The sequence below is a fragment of the Galleria mellonella genome, unplaced genomic scaffold (genome assembly GCF_026898425.1).
Source record: "Galleria mellonella isolate WM207_F2 unplaced genomic scaffold, CSIRO_AGI_GalMel_v1 utg133, whole genome shotgun sequence".
In the NCBI taxonomy this organism is placed as follows: Eukaryota; Metazoa; Arthropoda; class Insecta; order Lepidoptera; family Pyralidae; genus Galleria; species Galleria mellonella.
In genome coordinates this window covers 4,072,366-4,096,853 of record NW_026441990.1, presented here as the reverse complement: position 1 = coordinate 4,096,853, position 24,488 = coordinate 4,072,366, and the positions used below count along the sequence as shown (strand labels likewise).

At 34.6% G+C, this 24,488-nt stretch overlaps 1 protein-coding gene across 2 annotated transcripts in view; it reads right to left on the bottom strand.

Moving 5' to 3' along the window:
* LOC113511282 (dystonin) overlaps positions 1–24,488 on the bottom strand; it is a 372,284-nt gene that overhangs the window by 258,155 nt on the left and 89,641 nt on the right. The gene's annotated exons all lie outside the window — the stretch shown is intronic.

The window sequence follows — 24,488 nt, the reverse complement described above, 5'->3', positions numbered from 1 at the left end:
TATTACCCAGTACTATTTCTCTCTTATTCATAAAAACTAAAACCTCCTACAGCCTTGTTTTTACTTTTAAACAGTTTTGTCACTTTCTTTCAAATTAAGAATTTAGTGTAAAAAAAAAAGACAAAACTCATCAATAGCTAAAATAGATTTATGGAGCGTGTTCAAAATTAACCTTTTTATATACTTTGACAATTGTAGTTTTTTTATAAAAAAGAAAATTTGTAAACAATTGAAATAGAACAAAAAATACATCAAGTCAACAGACGGCAATTTTATTTACAATTAATATAAATAATAATATATACATACAAGGACCAGCATATTTTACAAACAGAGCGTTTGGTGTTTTTTTTTTTACGATAATAACGGCTAAATTTCAAATCCCTTATTCATAAAAACGACAAATCTCACATAAACCTATTGTATTTATTTACTCACTTACCTTACCTTACCTTATTACATCACTTAAAAAAAAGTGCAAAGACAAATATATTGATTACACTTATGAAGTACAAAAGGCGGTCTTATCGCTAAAGCAATCTCCTCCAGACAACCTTCGGGTAAAGGTGAAAAGAAAAAAGACGGTTTTGGCGCTAGAAGTTACAGCTATTTTTTAATAGGTTATAATGGAATGGTATCCCGCCTGCGCTATCGGTATAGACAGCGGGGTACCAGTAAGATATGATAGGTGAGGATGAAAAAGCAGGTCAATTAGCCCATCGTGATGAATTCAACGATAAATTAGACACGATGATAGTTTCCAGGGGGAACCCCGTGGAGGTCGAATTGATAGGGTATATTGACAGGAGACTAACCTCCCCTTTACTAACAATCCCTTCCACCCTGTAACTAGCTATTGTACTGGTTAGTGTTTAAATACATCTTCATAAAGGAGTTTCGTTTACTTCCATGTCTCTTCTAATTAGTACCTGTAACAAAAGATAAAACAAATTAGTGGAACAAACTAAGATGTTATAGTAAACAAATGCTAGTCCCGTGTAGGTCCTGGCATAGAATGGGCCACCCCTTTCATTCCAGTGGGTGTTGTAAGAGCCGACTAAGGGAACCTAATGATCGAGGGATGGGTAGCAGCGTTTTTCTTAAAACATTACCAAAGCCTAACTGCGGTTGCCAATCCGCCAGCCAAGCGTAGTAACTACTGGCAAAACCTTTTTTTTTTATACAACTTAGAATGGTAAACAAGCTGACGACCCACCTGATGGAAAGTGGTAACCGTCGCTTATAGACATGAGCAGTACCATGGACATAACAGAGTATTCTGTTTCGCCCATGATACCACCCATGCGTTGGGTGGTATCATGGTACTCACCCACCTCCTAAGGGGGAGGCCTATATTCAGTAATGGATAGTTTTTTTAATGGGTGTAGATGGAATGGTAACCTTGCCTACGCTATCGGTAAACGCTGACGAGGTATCAGTGAGAGATCATAAGTGAGGATGAAGACAGGTCAGTTGGCCCATAGTGACCAATTGAACAAGAATTAACCACTATGATTTCCAAGGATAACCGCGTGGAAGTCGACCTGATAGGGTATATTAGCATTAGATTAAGGCTAGCAATGGGTAACGAGATTTAATTAAATCTCGTTACTAACAATCCATTTCCCCCAGCAATGGAGAGTTACACATACACAGGAAAGGAAGGTTGGCCTATCCTATGCCGGGACCACACTTACGATCTATATTATTATCTAATTAATGTACAAACATGTTCAGGATACAATGCCACAATATAGCTATTCAATCAGAATATATCTAATGCAATATACACCTAACAAATACAATTCAATTCCAATCATATTTCTAATAACAGAAAGCTCAAATTATCTATCATTTAGTGCTTTGTGGCATATATTTTCCTGTTAAATTATTTATTAGTTTATTCTCAGATGTTTATTACAATTCTAGAGAGCATTATTATATAGGTTAGAAATGATGTCATAATTTCCATAGAAATACAGATGTCAACTGAGTATTGAGTCAGGAATATGAAATTAATCTGTTAGTCAATTCAAAGCACGATTTTGGCGCCATATTACTAAGAAATATTTGTAAGGCAGTAGAACAAATAATATCCTGTACGCCTAAGGACCTGTACCAATAAAATTTATGCAACTTTATGGGAATTCTCTTGTATTTTTGTATGTTGGGTATTCTACTTATTTTGTATGTTGTATAATTTTTGCCAATTATCATAACAGCCTTTAACTGTCCACTGTTGAACATAAGCCTCCCCTTTGGGCGTTTTTCCAGTAGTTGCCACGCTTGGCAGTCGGGTTGGCAACCGCAATTTCGCTTTTGGAGATGTTTTGAGAGGGACCCTGCTGTACATCCTTCGCCCTCCCTTAGTCGAGTCTTACGACATCCACGGGTGAAGAAAGGTGTGGCTTATTTTATGCCGGGACCACACGGCTAATTTGTCAAATATAATAAATATTTATTAAACGACTGACACTTTTTTAAAACCAGTTTTGTTTTTTTTGGTAGTAGGAAAACTAATTAAATCTACGTATCAAGATAAAACTAGATCTACTAAAAACTATTTTATAATTATAAATAATTAAACACACTATTTTATATTAGGCCGTTTGGAACATAACTGTCAAAATCCCTTTCTATTAGATGCAGTAGTATTTTCATGATGTCATAATATCATAATAGACAGACTTACAATAAACAGTTCCTCAACAAAAATTTAAATAAAAAATGTGTACAGACAGATTGATAGAAATTTTCAGAAATTATTATTTTGGATTCTATTGCACTTATGAAAATTTCTCACATAAATTGTTTTCAAATATGTCACACGTATAGACAACGTCTCGTTAGAATTTTATTATATATCTATTATTTTGTTATTTGTTTAATTTTTACTTATCCCAATAATGAAGTATCGCGACCCTGATTCACTGTCCATCCCAGAGGTTGACTAGTAGAGAATGCTACTAACATTAAGTCCGCCTCTTGTACCATATTTTTGATCAATAAAGTTATTTAAATAAATAAATATATACTCATATATACAGAACAGTTGCATATTAACTTAATTACAATTTAAGTTGCTTTTTTTAAAATACCATTTCATTTTTTTGGAAAAAAAAAATATTGCTGTACTAATAAATTAACTAAAGAATTACTTTATGCGGATTCCTTAAACTTCAAACGCGTAAATAATGATTAAATAATCACAAATTACTAAGAATAAATTAAAAACAATGTAATTAATTAATTAATTTTCCTTTAGTTAGACCCTGACACCGATTACGGATTGAGCGAATGAAATTGTTGTACTATAAAAGTTAAAAACAACATGTACTAATTTGGTCTCACTCAAGGTACTACAATGGGACCGTACGATCGCGTTTTTCCTTTAACAATATCGTTTTTCCATATAAACATACATACTTTTATAGTAACCGAAAGTATATTAAAATATATATATATATATATATATATATATATATATATATATATATATATATATATATATATATATATATATATATATATTAAAGACCCTTCAAAAAAGAACTGACTTCACTTGTGTTAAAATTAACTATTTTGGTCTAAAAATTAAAATAATTATTATACTAAAACCGATTTTGACAAATGTCTATGGGACCAATCCGTAAGTGTATGCTTTGCGATAAAAAAAATACAAACCGGTTTAGAATTAACGGAGTTATGAGGTGACAAACATAAAAAAAAAACAACCAAATTGAATACCTACTTCTTTTTGAAGTCGGTTGGAAATTGTTTTTATAAAGATTTAAAAGAGCGTAAAAGTACAGCGTAAAAGCGAGTACAGTCATTGCCGAATAATCTCAACGGTTGATACCCGGTTGCGAAATATCAAAAGTCGTAATAACAGCTCACGAATCCGTACATTCGTATTTAATTTGGAGATATGCACTTTATCATTTTTATAGAGTATTAAATACTTAAATTTAAAGATATAATATGTTTAAAACAAATTAAAAAAAAATACTTATTGTTCATAAAATTACAGAGTTACGTAATATTATTTTATTATTAGCTGTATTAGTAATTAATCAATCAATTTGTCATAATTTTACGCTATTTAATAAGATTACCAATTATACGAGTATTTGCCGTAAAATAAAATATTAATTACTAAATAAGTACTATAATACTAATAGACTCTTCACAGTAGCATAAAGTCAAAAGTCGTTTACTTAGGTACCTCTGTCCCATTCGTGTTTCAACCGTGAAGCAGTTGTGTTTGCATGGCTGTGTTTCGGTTCGAAGGGCTTTCGGTTTCGGCCGATGATTTTTCATGTGTTTGTATGTTAGATGTGGTCGTCAAGTTTTAAAGTGAATATTTTTATAAAATTATAATAATATTTGGGTATTTTGTGAGTATTATCAAATGTTTAAAAGTTCCAAATAAATACCTACATTCTATGCCGGGACCACACACAATGTTTATTACCCCCTTCTTTTCCCGTTATGAGAGACAAAGGAAACTTAATGGTTGAAGGATAGGCAGCAGCGCCTCTCTTAAAACATCACCAAAACCTACCCTAAGAATCCCATTGCTAGCAATATACCCAGCCAGGTCGACCTCCTCGCGGTTCTCCCTGGAAACTATCATGGTTAATTCTTGATGAATTCATCATGATGGGCTAACTGGCCTGTTTTCATTCTCATCAATCATCCTTCACTGGAGCTCCGCCAGCGTATCCCGTTAGCGCGGGCGGGGTTACCATATCATTTTTACCCATCAAAAAAAAAACCTTCCTATTAGCCTATCATGATGAATACACTTAAAAATCAGCACAATTGTTTCTACGTGGAGGTTGACCTGACAACGTATATTGCTTGCAATAGGACTGGTAGTCCGCATTACTAACAACCCATTCAAACAGGGGCTGTTTGATCATGTTGTCTCGTTAGTACTCCATTACGATGATTTGACCCAATCGAGACTCGAATCATAGGTTAATTCTGAGAACAGAATATTTTTTCAATTTCTATCATGAACTGTATATGTATTTCCATATGGAATACAAATTCTGGGTCAGAGACGCGGCCGTATAAGGTCGACAAGGAAACCCGGAGTATGTACATTTGTATTAATTTGTAGATAATCACTTCATTATAACATACCGTGTAATTGAATAATGCAAAGTCATTTGACCGACTTCCTAAAAAGAAGAAGGTTTAAACTCGGTCGTATTATATGCAGAAAAACCTCGTTGAATAGAAATATAATAGATTGTGACTCGATCCCATCAGCGGGGCGAAAGGGATTGTTAGTAATGGGATCTAACAGTCCCATTGCTAGCAATGTACCCTATCAGGTCGACGCCTATGCGGTTCCCACTGGAAACTATCGCGGAATTCTTCGCGATGGGCCAACTTACCTGGTTTCATCCTCACCTATCATCTTTTACTGGTGCCTCGTTAGCGTATATCGATAGCACTGACTGGATTTCCATTCCATTCTCACCCAATAAAAAAGACCCCATCAGCGATTTCGGTAATTTTTAATCACTTAATAAATCAATGGAAAATGTGTTTCATATTTCCATAATATTTATATATTAATTCATTATTATGTAATTAATTGTCAAGTATCTAATCATAAATAAAAAGTTTAGTTAGTAAATAAAGCGAAGTAAAATCGAGTGGTTAAGTTACGATTAACATATTTGATCAAGTCATATTAATGCAACCAATGTCAATTTAATTTCGCCGCTTACGACACTTTAAATCAGTGTTGCCAGATAAGGTATTGTTTTCACCTTTTTGGGGAAAAATTTTTGCTTGCGATATATTATAGCAAAAAATATTCTTGACGAGATTTTTAGAGAAAAGTGAAATGTGTGTGGAAAAATGTGGGGAATTTTTTATTAGTCAGTTTTAGTACTTGTAAAATATATATAGAGGCTACCTCAGTATATATACCTCAATACAGAGAATGGGATATGAGAAGGAAAGGGTAAAATAAAGTGGATACAGAGGAAATGACCTGTTTTTTTCGTCGTTCATTTTGTGGTACAGGACAAAAGGTAGTTAAAAACGATACAACTGTGTTATAGGGACAAAATCCTGGAAATCACATTAATTTAGAGAAAAATTTTTTGACGTTTGGGTAAAAATATAAATTTGCATTTGGCAACCCTGCTCAGGCTAACGGATTGAACTTACAATTAGCGAACGTGGGAGTCGATTCGATTACTCAGTCGCCGGTGACGGGTGATTAGTAAACCGACTAATTACTAAATACTATGAATATTATTATTTATGAATTACTAGCTATTAGGCCCGGCATTGCAAGGGTAGGTATATTTTTTTGAAAATAACATGTAGCTTATGTTACTGGCTGATAATGTAGTTTTCTATAGATGAAAAATTTTTCAAAATCAGTTGAATAGTTTTTAGGTATATCAATTACAAACAAACAATCAAATTTACAGGGTACAGAGGAATAACACGTGAGTCCTCAGGAATGGCAACGCAAGGGTGGTATCATGAGCGAAACAGTAACCCTGTTATGTCCATGGTACTGCTCATGTCTATAGGCGACGGTTACCACTTTCCATCAGGTGGGCCATCAGCTTGTTTGCCATTCTAAGTAGTATAAAAAAAAATCTTTCCTCTTTATAATATTAATAGAAATTGGGTGTTCCACGGCTTTGTTCGCATGCATCAGTAGATATGTAACATTCTTTTTGATTATAACTCAGAAGGCAAACTCAAATACTTATAGACTTACTCAAATACGAATAAAATAAAAATTAATTAATTAAATAAAATTAAAAAATAATATTATTAATAAACAATAAATTAAAAATTAATTTTGTCGCAAGAGACGACTAAGGGTATTTTAATGGTTGAGGAGTGGCAGCAGCGTTCCTCTTAAAACACCACCAAAACCTAGCTGGCGTTGCCAACCCGCACGCCAGACGTGGCAACTACAAACAAAACTGCTCTTATAGGGAAGGCCTATGTTCAGCCTATGATATAATAATAAGTAAAAATGTAGTCAGGCCACCTCTTGTGGCCCATTCTATGCCGGGACCGAATGGCATATAATGGTCCAGTCCAGGAGCTGACTATATGTATACGATTAAATAAATAAATAAAATACCTAAGATTTGAGAACATTTAACTATATAAAGTTCGTAAAAGCGAGTACAGTCATCGCCGAAAATACACTCAATGGTCTGACCCGATTGCGAAATACTAAATGTAAATCGCATTAACATGTTACGGTTCCGTACATACGTATTTAATTTGTCAAGAGACTTCCCAAAGGCGGAGATTCTCTATTCGTCTGCATTTTTTTTTTATTACTTGTTTATTACGCGATTATGTAGGTAAATAATTTTGAATCGATTGTCTTTTCACAATAAAGTTTTTAAACATTTTGAAATCTAATGTATCTGTGTTTACCGATGCTTGATGACGGATACTATTTTCAAAAATCGAAATTGAACTATATTTATTATTATTAAAACGTATGAGATTTAGCCAGTCGTTCTATTATTACTTATTACTTACTAGCTTTTACCCGCATCTTTGTGACTTTTTAAGTCAACTATATCATTCTCCATCTCAATCATCATCATCTCAACCATTATCCGTCCACTGCTGAACATAGACCTCCCCCGTAAACTGCCATAAGGAATGGCTGATAGCCCACCTGATGGAAAGTGGTAACCGTCGCCTATAGACATGAGCAGTACCATGGACATAACAGAGTATACTGTTTCGCCCATATACCCCCCATGTGTTGCCATTCCTGAGGACTCAGGTGTTATTCCTCTGTACCCTATAAATTCACGCCATATCCTACCCTTCAAACTGAAAGACAGCCATGCAAACACAACTGCTTTACGGTTGAAACACGAATGGGACAGAAATACCCAAGCAAACGACTTTTGTACAAAGTCTCCCTCTGGTAAATGTAACAAACAAATCCACTTTCACATTTAAAATTTTAAAATGGACAGCATTGTTTTTTCTTTTGCGTCTGTTGATTATGTCAATCTTCAGAGTCCGCGGTGAAGTCCGCGGAACCCTAAAACTTTTTTTTAAGATATGCAAGTAGGTAAGAATCGGCAATCTTATCGGCGAGGCGCGATCGACAGCGGCCGAGGAGAACTGCTTCCACTCAGTAGTTGACATTAAGTGTAATGTAATCAATAAATATTATCATTTATTGTCTATGGTAAATAATATTATAAACATCATTGATATATTTAGTAGCGGCCTGCCAAAGATATTGGAAGCGGCTCAGACATATCTAGAGTCGGGTTATAGTACATTTATTATAACTTTGTATGTTAGCACACTAGATTTATAACATTGATTTGGGCTTTTGCTGTTTTTTTTATACAACTTAGAATGGCAAACAAGCTGACGGCCCACCTGATGGAAAGTGGTAACCGTCGCCTATAGATATGAGCAGTACCATAGACATAACAGAGTATACTTTTTCGCATATGATACTTTCCATGCGTTGCCACTCCTGAGGACTCAGGTGTTATTCCTCTGTACCCTGTAAATTTACGCCATATCCCACCCTTCAAACCGAAACACAGCCGTGCAAACACGACTGCTTCACGGTTGAAACACGAATGGGACAGAGGTACCCAAGCAAACGACTTTTGTACAAAGTCTTCTTCTGGTAATAAGGATTTTTTATCAACCGACTTCAAAAAGAATAAGGTTATCAATTCGATTGTATTTATTTTTATGTTTTTTTTATTTCATAACTCCGATTTGACAGAAATTCTTTTTTTTATACGAAAGGATATACTTATAGATTGGTCTCGTAGATTTATATTCTTTCTTTCTTTATTCTTTATTGTACACAAAAGGTTATTAAAATGTAAAAACAAACATAATAGTGCACAAAGGCGAGCTTATCTCCAATAGAGATTTCTTCCAGCAAACCCAATATGTGAAAACTGACAGTTCATTAGTAGTTACAGTCACACATGTGTACCAATAGACATAAATGTTATAGTAAGTAATAAGTAAACAAATAAAATGTCTTTACAAATGAAAAGACCAATAGGTATAAATAAATAAATAAAAATATAAGTAAATACATATAAATAGATAGATATATATTATATATAATACACAAATATAATAAGTACGTACATAAGCATTGTGAGAGGTAATAATTCCTCAGACGTGATTTGAAAATCCCAATGCTTAGGCTATTTCTAATTTCATGAGGAAGTGATATCTATCATTTATTTATTTATTTATTCTATTTATTTTTATTTATTGTACACTAAAAATTACAACAACAAGCTATCTATAAATGTCTCGGTAGTTTAGTTTTAAATCACAATACTTTTGTATTGCCACAATTGACGTCTTTTTTTTCTATGGCACACAATCTCAATTGTTTTAATTTAAAAACAAAAATACTAAAACGATTTTGATATTTTTTTTAAAAGAACAATCCGTGTGTAACAAACGGAGTTAATATAATTAACTTTCATTCAAATACTATGCGTTAACTGTAATAAATCTTATTACTTACAAGTTGATTAGAAATCAGTACTGCGTTGCAAATATTTGCATAACGGGCATCGAACCTACGGCCTAGCACTTTCACAAAATCAAGCCACTGTTCATTTTGCAATATCCTACAATTTATAATATTGCAATGTAGTGCAAATTACTGGGTAATTTGTGGTTACTTTTTTTTAAGTAAAATCCAAAAGAAAATGCTATGTGACGCAATTAAGTCGCTAATTGTGTACCGATTTCGATTATTCTTTTTGTATTATTCTTTTTGTAATCGACAGGTTTTATATATGTGTTGGTCACATATAAATTTATTTATTTATATATTTTTCCTTATTGCATTCCATAATGTGGTTATGAAATATAGAAAACAGCTCTATTTTCTAACCGAACCCTGTCAGGCACAGCGAGTTGGAGAGACGAGAGCAACCTTTTTAAACTTTATAAAAATAGATAAATGAATTTAATACAATATTGTTCAATCATTATAATTTTATTAAATGGGGAAGGTTCTTGAATGGCGACCCTGTATTGTTGAGTGGAAAACGCAGTATAGGACTACCCACTACTAGATAGAGTGACGATCTCAAATGAATTGCAGGGGATCAAGGATGCAGGTGGCTCAGGACCGTTCCTTATGGCAAACTATAGGGGAGACCTATGTTCAGCAGTTTGTCCATTGCTAACTAATGGCTGAGATGATGATGATGATGATTAAAATTCTTTCACTATAGATACGTATTTTCTGTACTATTATTAGTCAGCCAGTTGTCAGTTTAGCTAACTACTCGTAAATGCTGATTCATTTTTTATTCTCGACTGCTCCATCTATATAATCTAAGGCGAAGCAATAAATTGCTTATTTCACGAACACGATTCCGTGTTCGAAATTCAAATGTTTTCAATCCAATATATCTACGAAAAATTGGTTTTACTTTTCTTTTCGGCCAGTAATAATTACATTTAAATATGGTTAAACAGTGAACTCTTTGTATTTCGCTCTATCCTGGTCCCAAGATACAAATATTATTATATCGTACTATTTCGGAAAACCTAAACTTCCTAGGTAATAAAACTTCAAACAACAAAACCTATTTCCTTAACGTATACGTTGAATCCTATACCCTGTACATAAGGTTGAAAATCGATTAACGCCAAGGTATTAAAGCGGTAACTTCTCAAGTTGCATTCTAGCGAATCGTAAAATAAGTGCGGAGGTGCGTTCCTGTATTTCGCAAATAGATTAGTGGGAATGAACCTTACGTGGACCGGTTCAAACAGCATGTTTGCAGTATTCAATAATATATACCTAAACTAAATTTTTGTCCGTTACTTCATACACGTGGATTTCAGAAGTAGAAAAACTAATGGCATAGACCGCCTCTAGATGGCGTATCGTAATAAAAAACACCAGTTTTTAATTTATATCTTCAGGAAAACAACTGTAAAAACCGCATCCAATTTGGTGTAATAGTTATTGCGTAATACTAGAAACATACAGGCAGACAGACAGACAGACAAATATCTAAAATAATACTGTATTGCGGTTCTTGAGATTTTGTTTTATAATAATGTTTTCGAATGATTATTTATTGGTAACAATGTATTATAAAGATCAATCCAATTTTAAATGACGTTTTTAAACTCCGATTGTGCATCTTGACTCTTTTTTTTTCTGTTTGAAAAGCTGAATAATATTTATATTTAAAATTAAAAGAATGCATTCATCTAATTTCAAAAAAGATCATAAATTGGTACGCCTTTTCAAAGGCATAATGTATAAAAGCAATGTTTATTCCTTCTATCTGAAAATCACCTGCATTTTTTTTATACCACTAAGGTGGCAAACAAGCATACGGCCCACTTGATTGGTAAGCGGTTACCGTAGCCTATGAACGCCTGCAAGGGGCATTACCAGGGGCATTACGCGCGCGTTGCCGACCTTGAAGTAACCGCTTTACCACACTTTTGAAGAACCCCAAGCTATAGTCTCTTGGGAAAACCTCGGCAGGGAGCTCATTCTATAACCTGAGCGTTCGTGGGAGAAAACATCTCTGAAACCGCATTGTACGCGACCATTCTTGCAAAACAAATTAAAAATTAATTTCATTTAATTTCAATGTACTATAGAGAGTTAATTCACTGTACAATATATATCACTACTATACTGGGCCTCCCAATTTAAAGACGTAATTGTGCCACCCAGATAGATAACAATCGACACGATCGCTGTACCTTATCAGAGGTGAATGGACTTAGCTTTTTATCATCGGTAATTAGTTGTCTGAGATGATTTTTTTTTATTTGCCTTGTTGTGAAAGTTTGACATGATTTGCTTAGTATTGAAGGTGTCATAAAAATCTAATAATTGTAATAGAGGGGAAAGCAATTGTTAGTAACGGGTACTAATATCCCATTGCTAGTTATATTGAGTGAAAATGGAATGGTAACCTCGCTTAGCTAGCGGGGCACCAGTGAGGGAATACATAGATGAGAATGAATTAAGTCAGTTGGCCCATAATGATGAATTTATAAACAAATTAATCAAGAGTTTTCAGGGGGAACGGTGTGGAGGTCGACCTGATGGGGTATATTGTTAGCAATAGGGCAATTTGATCCCATTACTAACAATCCCTTGCCCTCCCCCTCCATTGCTAATAATATGCTTTATGGTTTGATGAAAGATACAAAAATGATCTTGTTTTCATAAAATTCTCACATTTACCAATTCACATCGTTAAAGCCTAAGATTTATTGGTAAAACTTAAGATTTACCAATGTGCGGGCTTTTGCAGTAACATATACATATATTAAAATATATGTACTGTACGAAAATCGAATCTATAATCATCGGAGGATGAGACCACGTTAAACTACCACACCACAGCGGTCATTGCATAGACAATTCCGTAACAGTTTGGTATTGTAAAAAATCGATATTTTAAAAATTATTTATTTATTTATATGCTTTTGTACATCCACTTATAGATATTTGATGGATGAAAATGGTATGGTAGCCCCGCCTGCGCTAACGGGATACGCTGGCGGAGCACCAGTGAAGGGTGATAGATGAGAATGAAAACAGGCCAGTTAGCCCACCATGATGAATTCATCAGGAATTAACCATGATAGTTTCCAAGAGGAACCGCGAGGAGGTCGTCCTGGTTGGGTATATTGCTAGCAATGGGATTCTCAGTCTCCAATACTAACAATCCCTTTCCCCCCAATCAAACCGGTTATTTACACGAGAAATATATTAATTTTGCCACGACTACGAAATAGGTTTTTTGCGCAGCATAATCTAGTAGTTAAAGTAGGCTCTTTGCAATGCATCAAAAGTCATCCATTACTAACAATCCCTTTCCCTTATAGATATTAGGTTATACCAAAATGTACACAGTCCGATTTATTCCTTAAAGGGATTACTTCCAGTCAACCTCAAGAACCCGAAAGGAGAAAGTATTTATAGGGTTTGTATATGAAAAACATGAAAAACATGGTCTGAAATATAATACACAAAAAAGTGAATTTATGTATTTCGGTCTAGGTAGTAAGAATCCACAAATCCCGCCAATTCTTCTAAACGGTGTTCCTCTTAACAGAGTGACTCAGTTTAAATATCTAGGACATATTATTACCGATGACTTGAAAGATAACGCTGACATTGAACGTGAACGCAGGGCGCTGGCTGTAAGGGGTAATATGTTGGCTCGCAGGTTTGCTCGTTGCTCGACTGAAGTCAAAATAATATTGTTCAAGGCATATTGCCAATCTTTTTACACGAGCAGCCTGTGGGTTGACTATACACAGCGGGCATACAGCGCTCTGCGTGTTCAATACAATAATGTTTTCAGGGTGTTGTTGCGGCTGCCACGTTTTTGTAGTGCATCCACAATGTTTGCAGCGGCATGGACAGATGACTTCTATGCCATCAGACGCAAACGGATTGCATCTCTTTTATACCGATTGCGTGGCAGCAGTAGCGGCATTCTGAGGGCATTATGTAATAAATACGATAGCCCGATCCTCTCATTGTGGGTCAAAATTATTATAGGGGCTATAAAATGAATTTTGTATTTTTTTCTCTACTAACATAGTTTAAGTCAATTGTTACTAACAAAAATGGATCTTAGTAATCCATAAATAAAGAAATATTAATATTAATTAATATTAATATATAAAGCATAACATATAGGTAAGGTGTAAAAATAATACTTTAAATAAAAAAAAATTAATTATAATTACCGTCATCACTTCATCATTTTTACTCTTCATAAAATTGTCCTGCCCGTACGTATGTATGTATGTACGTATGTTGTAGTAGCTATGAAAGTACTCTTCGCAACGGTATACCCATATATGGCCACAATAAAACGGCACAGTCCAGTCATATGTATTGTGACACAGGAATGTCAACAGAATCACTAAATATAGTGCGGCCGCGTGGGTTTGCTCGTAGGCGGCACCCAAGTATCAATGATCTAATATACTGTGACGAGCTTATCAAAAACAATACGCTTATTTGGTATGAGGGGTATTGATGTTGTTCGATTGAAAATAGGCTATAGCCTGATGATTTATTATGACAGTTTAACTGTTGAAGACCTACGTTTTGACATTGTCAGGATTGGTGATATTTCCCCAATCATTTAAAATTAAATGAAATTTATTGGCAAATAAATCGTCATAGTCGTAGAATACTGACGGATATGACAAAGATTACATATATAGATCCGTCAGTATTCTACGGCAATGACGAAATGTGGTGCTCCCCTGTCGAGCGTGGCAACTACTGACAAAACTTCCCTTATGGGGAAGGTTTATGGTCAGCAAACGACATTTAATGTCCGAAATAAAATGTGGTACTATCTCTCTTCAATCGTACACTCTAGACCAGGGGTGGGCAAATATTTTGATAGTCGGGCCATGTTGTAGATGAAAATTTGACCCCGGGCCAAACAGGTTTTTTTTTCTAATTTTAATTTTAATTGTTGCTATGGATGTCAAGTAATGAATTTTATAACCAACATTTTTGAATCAAAATATTTATTTATCAAGTCATTTGAATAAAAAAATTGAAAAGAAATTTTTTAAGCATTATTATCAGATAACTATCAAACTGTACAATTATCATACAAAGGTGTTATTAAAAGTATTACCACTATCATCTATGCTCACACAAAACACATGAAAAACAAATGCTGGCAACACTGTGGTGATTTACATAAACTATTAATTTGACAGAATGTCTTATTAAATTTTGGCTCCCACCGGCCCTGATAATGTGTATAAGTATTGCTTAATATTTTATCTAAAATTTTTTATGCACCAATTTATGTTAGACAAAAACTAATATTTGTGTTTTTAATAATAATATATACAATTCTTTAGGGGCCAGACAAAATTCTACCGAATTTCCCATTCTACCGAAACCCGCGGGCCGCCATTTGCCCAGGTCTGCTCTAGACAGAGTGGTCGTGGTTTTTATGAAGATAGTGGATCGTCGATGAGGTCCTCCTTCGCGATTGAGGTCTTCGCAACGCGTCTCCATCTACTTCTGCTCACAGCCGGGCGAGAGCATTCCACAACAGACTGCTGTGTGGCCGTTTAGTGAAGTCAGTTCGTCGCGTTGGTGATCTAACCCGAGAACCTTTGCCTTGTACCGACCCTTGGACAATAAGACGTTCCATACAGTTTTCATTTCGGATGATATGGCTGAAGTACTTGAGAATTCGTATTTGAACAGGTGTACTATAAACATATAACAAAAAAGAAACTGCTTCTCCTCGATTATATTGCGTATTTTTTACTTTAATATGTATGCAGTATTTCCGCCAATTCTGGATCGATTGCGATGATTCATTTTACAAGCAATAGGATTTTTCGTGTCGGTATCATATTAATCTTTTAACGATAATTTTGAACTGTTTATGAAACAATATCTTCATTTATAATTGATATTTTTTATGTGTCTGTAACATGATACTTCGCCGTGTGGTCCCAGTATAGAATGGGCTATCGCTTCATGATGATGTGGGTGTCATAAGAGGCGACTAAGGAAACTTAATTGTCAAGGGATAGATAGCAACGTCCTTTTTAAAACATCACCAAAGCCTAACTGCGTTTGCTAACCCGCCTGCCAAGCATGGCAACTACTGGCAAAACTCCCCAATTGGGGAAGACGGCTTATATACATTATATTAAGAGAGTGACTGGCTGAAAACCAGCGTTGTACAACTGTACACACTGCACTGGAACACTCACAGCATCAGCTGGGTCAGTTTATTTTGCCTAATATGAGATATTTTCTATTGTAATTTTTTTTCTGGCAATAAATATTTTCTATTCTATTCGTAAATAATATAATTAGTAATCGAGTAAGAGTGGCGCCTCAGATGGTGGTGCATTCTCACGTCAAGTGTGTGTCTGCCTTGATTTATTTACATAACTTTATTAACTAACAAGTCTTGGTATAAAATACAAGCTCAAAGATTGTACACGATGCCTTAGCGATAACAGCCTACTAATTCATATCCACCTACATGTTCTTTTCATTCAATTAATCTCTTTGATACATTCATCATTATGTAATATAAGAATCTAAGCTTTGTTCTCTCTTGTTTTATCAATTTTTTAAGCGGCTTCAAATGTGGGAGGTTCTCAATTCTGTATTTTTTTACGTACAGTACGAAAATATCGCTAATTTACGCTAAATATGAAATAATTTTAATTATAAACGTAGTATAATGTACTACGTTTGAAGAGAGTTCATAACTTTTGCTCAGTGAACTAAGGCAAAAACAATTTATCATTTTTCAACGTTTTTAGCGGTTTAGTTTAAAAAGTGATTTGTAAGCAAAATAAAACTTTAATCGTAGAGTACATTACATATATATAGTATTAATATAAATCTACGTAGTTTCTGAATGCTAATGTAACATAATTTCTGTAAATCTGTATTTTTTGTGATAATAAAATAAAAAATAAAAAAATATAAATATATCATTAACGATACAATCACTCTCATGATGGATCCGTATTAATTTCGTGTTTTAAAACATTTCAAAAACAAACATTAATTCACATACAAGGCCAAAATATTTTTTGAGCTTCAAAAATTTTTCCAAAAAAGAAGAAATCGGATTTTAACTCTCCAAAATATTTTAACTTAACAGTTTTTATAATAGTAAAATTAAAAAAATATATTCTATTCTTAAAACGTTGTCAAGGACCCTTGTGTTAAGGGGAGAAAGGAATTGTTAGTAATGAGACTAAACAGGTCCATTGCTAGTCATATACCCTATCAAGTCGGTTTCCACGTGGTCTCCCTGGAAACCGTAGCAGTTGTAAGTAATATGAACTGCCACTCCCATTGCTAATAGTATACTCTGTCAGATCGATCTCCAAGTGGCCACTCAGCCCCTCCTTGGAAACCATCATGGTGAATTCCAGGTATAATAATCACAATGGACTAACTAATCTGCCCTTTAATTTTCACTTATCATCCCTCACTGGTGCCTTGCCATCGTACATCGTTAATGCAGGCGGGGTTACCATTCCATTATCATATATTAAAAACAAGCAATAGGTTACCAAGTTTTACATTCGAAGTAACCATGTATATTCAATTCAAAACTTGTGCAATATCAGTGCTAGTTAAACGAGTTAGTAAACAAGATACGATACAATTACGTTTCAAGCAATCAATCCAGGTAATAACAGATAATCATCCCACACGGTTAGGATTAAACATGTCAAACTTGAACAGTACAAAGGCCTGCGCAAATGACACGTTCGCCGTGAGCCGTGACAATTTGTTATCTAAATATCTAGTTCTCGTCGTCGTAGACAGACAGATAGATTCTCTTTAGTATTTCCTCCAAAAGATTACAATAGTAAACTTATTATAAATATAAACAATTACAAGAGAAAATTAAAATGAGAAGACAATGGGCGACCTTATCGCTAAGAGCGATCTCTTCCAAGCAACCTTTGGATGGAGAGGAGTAATTATAAATAGTATTTTTTTTAATGGATGAAAATGGAATAGTAACTCCGCCCGCGCTTTCGGTATACACCGACGAGGCACCAGCGGAAGATGATAGGTGTGAATGAACGCAGGTCAGTTAGTCCATTGTTATTAATATACCTGGAATTATCTATATTTAAAGATAATACTTTGAATATTTTTTAAATATTTTGTACCAAAAAAATACACGTGCATTTGAGTAGGGGGGAGGGGTAGTGTAAAACAAAAAAAAATCAACTGTGTTAAAACCAGTTGCTTTGATTTCAAACGCGGCTCCGATAGTCTCCATCCGGTGTCTGAGTAAAACTACTAGTAATAAATAATATTGTATCCCATAAAAAAAAAAACCAGTTATTTTAATTTAAAAATTAAACTCCTAAACAGATTTTAATAAAATTTCTATGGAACCAATCTGTAAGTAATTGGGAATATCCTTCTTTTCGAAGTCGGTTGAAAAATCTGTTTTTGCTTAATCTACATTAATATAATAAAACAGAAAGGTTTGTTTGTTTGAACGTGTTAATCCCTGTAGCTAATAGTTGGATTTGTAAAATTCTTTTTGTATCTAATAGCTCATTTCTTGAGAAAAATTACGAGTATAGGCAAATCAATATCACGATACGACTACTAGCAAAACCGAGGGAAACAGGTAGTCTAATAAACTAATATTATAAATAGGAAAGATTTTATTTTTTTGGTTATTCACTTGTAACTTTTGGCTTTGTTGCAGTCGCATTTATTATTGGATCACGCTGTGTGCACATGTTGTGGCAAGTTTACCTGAAAAATATACGAGTATTAATGTACTTGCATGTATATATGTATAGTTTAAGTTTATATATTTGTAAACTTCGGTGTGAAGTAACTTCTTAACTTTGTGCGCCAAATAAATAAAATAAAATAAAAATAGATAAACTCAATAACGACCGATTTTAAAAATTCTTTTACTTATTTTCAATAAATCATTTGAATTCAATTAGTCGATAATCAAATCGAGTTCAGCTTAATTAATATTTCATTTAAATATTCACTAACTAGTTTTTAACAACGACTTTACCCGCCTCTGGTACTGTTTTTAGTAAGTTACATGTTAGCATAGGCTGTAGCACTTTTTTAACATCAGGCGGACCGTATGCTATGTAATTATGTATATAGTTTATATATACGAGTACATATAAAACTTTCCACCTGTTTTTTTTTACCACAAAGATTGCAAATAAGCATACAACCCATCTGATGGTAAACGGTTACTGTAGGCCTATGGACGCCTGCAACATTAAGGGTGTCACGTGCGCGTTGCCGATCCTGAAGAAACTTTAATATACCTTTTTTGAAAAACCCCATACCCCATACTTTCTAGGAAAAACGTTTTAAGCACCAATTTTACTATGCGAGACCATGAAAAAAAAACAAAAAAAAAAAAAAAAAAAATATATATATATATATATATATATATATATATATATATATATAATTCAATTTAGAATGGCAAAAAAGCTGACGGCCCACCTGATGGAAAGTGGTAACCGTCGCCTATAGACATGAGCAGTACCATAGCCATAACAGAGTATACTGTTTCACTCATGATACCCTCCATGCGTATGCATATTATATGTTCAACGAATTACTTGCAGCTTTAAACGGATGGACAGACCGTCCAAAAAACATTAGTGAACTGGTCTGCTGAACGGTGTAACGGTTCGTTTATGTGGGTATTTGGGTTCATGTCTACTTACGGCTTTTATTGATTTGTTCAACGCTACCATTACATCCGTCCTATTCAATGGATGTGATTTTAAGCGGATTAAATATGATGACGTTTCATATTTGTTCTTGTTTTTTAAACGACTTCCAAAATAAGTAGGTACTTATATCTTCCGATTTTATGTCAGACAGTGTCACATCGGTCGGTCACCCTTTCCTTTCCTGTTAGTGTCCTAAGAGGGACTAAGGGAACTTAATGATAGAGAGATGGGAAGCAGCATCCCTCTTAACTGTCTGACCGCGTATTTTTTTTTTCGCACTTTGCTTTGACAATAAACAGCAGTACGAGTACTTGACTTGACTTGAGTACTTGACCCATCTAGCGGGATTCTGAGAAACAATATCAATTTACCAAAACAGGGGGGAAAGGGATTGTTAGTAATGGAGACTGAGAATCCCATTGCTAGCAATATACCCAAACAGGTCGACCTCCTCGTGGTTCTCCCTGGAAACTATCATGGTTAATTCTTGACGAATTCATCATGATGGGCTAACTGACCTGTTTTCATTCTCATCTATCACCCTTCACTGGTGCTCCGCCAGCGTATCCTGTTAGCACAGGCGGGGTTACAATACCATTTTCACACATCAAAAAAAAATTACCAAAACAAAAATCGCGGGATAACAACGTCAGTAAACATAAAAAAATGCGAGCACGTCGAGATCACGAGATGCGTAAAATTAAACTAGTAGATACGGCACGCGGAAATCGCGAGATGCCCGGTCTGAGGGTTAAACATCACCAACAACCTAACTGCGGTTGCTAACCCGCTTACTAAGAGTAACAACTATTGGGAAAACTCTCACTTTTATGAGAGGTGTATGTTAAAGACTGATATGATGATGTTGGAGAGGATGGATGAAAGAAGAATTACGAAAGAGATTTATCGAGCAAGAATGAATGGAGATGTCGGTAGGGGCCGCCCTAGACGGACGTATGTTGACCAAATAGGCGACGTGCTGAAGAAGGGCCAAATTAAAAGTACCCGTAACCGGCAAGCGTGTATGAAAAGATTGATGAATGTGGAAGACGCGAAAGAGGTTTGTTTGAATCGAAGCATTTGGCGTTCCATTGTTTCTGCCTACCCTAATGGGAGACAGGCGTGACAGATATGTATGTATGTATGTATGTATGATGATGCTGATGATAAATGTAAAATTATTTTACAAGCGAACACCAAAAATACACTAAGAATGACAAGAATCCCAACAATAAACAATTTAAGAGCTTCTTTCTAAAATTTCCTTCAACAAGTTGTATCTACTATTAATGGGTCTAAAATTGATGTCAATCAGATCGCTGTGGGCATAAGTAGGTAAGTATAATATCATTGTGTACGTATGTATATTGATTATCACTGAACGTCGCCGGCGCCTCGAGGTATCGCTGCTATTATTGCTTGTAAATTGTATTTATGACCGCCGCCATTTGTCGAAAGTTTAAAGATATCGAAGCACTGCGTTCGTTAAAATGTTTTTTTTTTTTTATTATGAACATTCCATTCATCATTATTTAAATGAGATAAGATTTACATTTATTATCCGACTACTTGAAGGAGGAGGCTGGATTATATTTCTGTTTTTTTTTTTACTGTTAAAAGTTTTGTAAATGCATAATTATGTTTCAATATAATAACTACCAGTTTGATTTGATCGTGTAATTTGGTCGAGAAAGCTCTACTAGTTTCGGAACCATTCGGGAGCATTAGTCTTGAGCGGCTGTAACGCGAGAGCCTGAATGCACGCCTCGGATGTATTTTTCGTATATTAATTACTCTTTACTAATACGACGTCAGACAGGCGGCCGGTCGTAAAACTATAAGCCAAATCTTTTTGTAATATCGTCATACTCGTAGAATACTGACGGATCTATATATGTAATCTTTGTCAGATCCGTCAGTATTCTACGACTATGACGATATGGATAAAAATCATTACGGCAACCCCAAATAATAATTAGGATAAGGGTGGGAAGATGATGATTCTTTACTAATATTATAAATGTAAAAGTTTGTTTGTTTGTTTATTACCCAATAGCGACCTAATGGCTAAATCAATTACTATAAAATTTAGTTTACACTTACTATATGGGATAGAGAAGGATATACCTAGAATATTTTTTATCCCGTTCAGTAAACATATCCCGGTCACGCGGACAAAGTCGCAGGTGAAAACTAGTACTTTATAAAGCGATTCACGTGGGCGAAGTCATGGGAAATAGCTAATTAAGTGATAATAGTGTCTAGTTATGTAGATGTCACAGATATAAAGGGCAAGATGCAAGTTTAATTGACACTCAGAGATAGTACCTGTCAAAAACTATCAGTTCGATTCACTAAATACTCGTATGTATGAACAATCGTTCAATATGTCAGTGGATGACATCACTGTACAGAATAGGCAATAGGCTTTGTCCGCCCCTAGGCGCCTACGCAAGAATTGGTGACGTCACGTCGTTTCACATTGGCAAGTTGAGAGCTCTTTGAGGCCCCTCTTCCTCAAAGAGCTCTCAACTTGCCAATGTCAAATGGGGGGGGGTCTCCTTTTAACTGACTTCAAAAAGGAGACTTTCAATTTGTTTGTATTTCTCTTAATGTTTCTTACCTTATAACTCCGTCTGTTATAAATCGATTTGGAAAATTCTTTTTTATTTGAAAGGATAAACTTACAGATTGGTCTCATAGAAATTTTTATGAAAATCGGTTTAGCAGTTTAGTTTTGAAATCATAATAATTAATTTTGCCATGATACGATGAATTCACCAAGAATTAACTGCGATAGTTTCCAGGGGGAGCAGGTGATGGGGCTATCAGTTTTTCCCCCATAAGTCGAAAGCTGTGCTATAATAATCTCTGTAGGCATGGTGCTAATCATTGGTATAGACGACGGTTACCACTGTCCATCAGGTGGGCGTGTTTGCCATTCTGTCTCATAAGAAAAACATTATTCTTATATGAAAATTAACTTTATTAAGTATGTTTGTCCGTAAGCACTTTTAATTAATTTTCGTATGACTGTTTTATTCTATATTCTCTAAATATATTTTATTATTCTTATAGCCCTTAGTATTTAAGAAATTAAAACTGGCGGACATTACTTTTGTTGGACAACATAAAAAAAAATATTAAGAAGGTCGTTAACCATCAGTTTATACAATTTCCAGAGTAAAAAAAATATTGCATTGTTTGTTGCACATACATATGTATTTTAATTTCACGTTCGGGACTTTACCTGAGGGCCTACCATGAAATATTTTCCGAAATTTCGGGGACGAACGAAACAGAAATTTGATGTTAAAATAACATAATACCATTTGATGTTAAAATAACATAACATAATACATTTAAAATTATTAAAAATATTATAATATCGTTCCACGGGACTATTAGGATAGGATTTATGATGAACGAAATGTTAAGCTCCATTTACTGGGTCGATTTCGGTATGAACAAAAACACGAATTTAGCCCGAAAATTCGGAAACCATTTCATGGTAGACCACCAATTCTCTTTACTGATTTACACGTAATCGCGTCGCGTTAAACATTAGTCGTGAATTAAAAATTTGGAAATTTGTCTTTGGAAATTCGGATGTGACCTTGTTACTTCGTATGTATGTCACGTGTTATATTTGTACATATCAATGGGCTTATTGCCCGCCTACACACCGTTTACGACAAAAGATATAAGTATTCACTTTATTTGTTAATGAGAAACAAATGAAGTCACGAGTCAAATTATTTGTAGGCAGGCAATGATGCAGACACCTCGAATGATGCACTTGGAACTACAGCATGGAGTTTTTCAATAAGGGTGTATTAAGGTTTCTTGAGGTATGATAACGCACGCGTGTTACAGGTGTTACAGGTGTCCATATACTATGATAACCCCGTTTACCATCAGACGGGTCGTATGCTTGTTTACCACAATAATAGTATAAAAAATATCGGTCACTTTAGTTCTTTGGTGAATATTCTCGTAAGCTATCAAAGTTAAAAGAAGGAAATCTCCATTCTGTACTCATTCTAAGGACTCTTCTTGCAACAGATAAGTTTTCTACCATAGGGATTGTTAGTAACTAGGACTAGCGGCCGCATTGCTAGCAATATACCCTATCAAGTCGACCTCCACGCGGTCTCCTCAGGAAACCAGCGTGGTTAATTCTTGATAAAATCGCCCCGATAGGCCAACTGACCTGGTCTCATTCTCATCTATCATTCCTCACTGGTACTCCGCCAGGGTATACTGATAGCACAGAATGGGTTACCATTCCATTACCATTCATGAAAAAATTGCGGTATTGATTTTATGCAAAATTTACTGTTTTTATTGACATAATCTTACAACTATTAAATTTTATTTCCAATACTTTAAAAATGTTAATAAATAATCCAGATTAGAATTTACACTCGTAAATCAGTATGCCAAATAAAATTTACGAAAAGGTCAAAAACATCAAATGGATTTAAAAAATTCTGACAACATTTCCTCTCTAAATTTATAATACCTACACTACAACGTTAAAAAAGCTGTCCAAAACAAGATGGCGGAATATCTCTATTAAAATTACTATTTGCATGTCAATAAGGAATTATTAGAGATAGATGAATTGGATACAAGCGTTTAGATAGACATTTTAAGGAACGCGAACATAAATTTACGTGTTTATATATATATTTTAATAATATCGTATTAGAGGCACAAAAAGAGTATTGAATTACTAATGATAAATAAGTTTAGCATTTTTTCGTATTTTGTAACCGCCATTATTTATTTTATAACATAGAACGTATAACACTACTATAGTCTCATATTAAAAACGCAATTCCTGATTTTTTTTTAAATACATTATAAAATTCAACCCTTGTTACTCACTGATAACGTAGGTTTCTATAGATAAGAGATTTTTTTTATATACAACTTTGAATGGCAAAAAAGCTGACGGTCCATCTGATGGAAAGTGGTAACCGTCGCCTATACACATGAGCAGTACCATGGACATAACAGAGTATACTGTTTCGCCCATGATACCCCCCATGCGTTGCCATTCCTGAGGACTCAGGTGTTATTCCTCTGTACCCAGTAAATTCTCATAATAAACACAGCCATGCAAACACAACTGCTTCACGGTTGAAACACGAATGGGACAGAGGTAT